Below are 1,045 nucleotides of genomic sequence, written 5' to 3' on the forward strand. Positions count from 1 at the left end.
GTCTGACTGGGGACAGACTAGAAGTGCCCAGGGAGTAAGAAAGCTTCGTCTGTCTCTGGTGGGCAGATCCTGGTTTTGAACTGCTGCCCGTGTAGTTGGCAGCACAAAGAGGGACCCACCACAACACCGGGCCTCGCTAAGTAGATTAATAAAGGTGTTTCCCATTGAGCACCCTGGTGGGTTGGAAGCCACAACCTCTTAAAGTTTGTACTTCCCACCACATGATTGAAAACCAGGTCTCAGTGTAGGCATCACAGCCAAGAGGAAAAGGGGTGTTGGCATCAACCAGGCATACTTCAGGACGTCAGGCAATGGGCCCACTCAGAAGCTGGGCAGCCTGTGAGCACTCCCCTCCACCCCCAACCCACCCGGCTCTGGGTTTTAATCCCTTTAGCTTGCCCATCAGGACAGTCATCATTGACGTCCCAAGTGGGGGGTCGTCCTACTTCCTGGGCAGGTGTCACACTGTCTGGTGTTCACCATGCACACCTGGGTCCATTTGGCCACCCAGTGATTATCTCTTGTTTTCTCTCCCTGGACTCAGAGGGGCCATTTCTCACCTCAGGCAGCGGCCGCCACCTTCACAGTCACTCATTTGTGCAGGAAGCCTCCCACCCATTGCTTCCGGAGTGAGGTGTTCTTTCCAGAGCCACGCTGGTGCTCGGGGTTCTCTGCACGCTCCTCTGCTCAAGCTCGCTTACCAGGCAATGAACCTGCTCCGTGACCTCAGGCTGGTCTTCTTGGGGCCTCTGGGGCCTGAAGGAGACTGGGAGGAGTTGGAGGCCTCGGGGTCCAAGGCCTAAGGCAGCATTTCCTTCTCGTTGGTGGGACGGGGTCCCTGGTTACCTTCTGGACAAAGTTGGTTTTAGGAGAATGCGTTTTGCAGCACGCTCAAGGCTTTGTCAAAGAGCTGGTCAGAGCGCTGGGGCAGAGTCCGTCTCCTCGTGTCCTCTGCTGCTGGCTGTGGGTGATCCCACAGCCCTCTAGAGGAGACTGGGAACCCAGGCTCAAGTGCTCACTCAAGGGACCCTGCGCCTTCTTGTTA

This window comes from Echinops telfairi, unplaced genomic scaffold, assembly GCF_000313985.2.
Source record: "Echinops telfairi isolate 266 unplaced genomic scaffold, ASM31398v2 ScPeMD7_7469;HRSCAF=8507_0, whole genome shotgun sequence".
Lineage (NCBI taxonomy): Eukaryota > Metazoa > Chordata > Mammalia > Afrosoricida > Tenrecidae > Echinops > Echinops telfairi.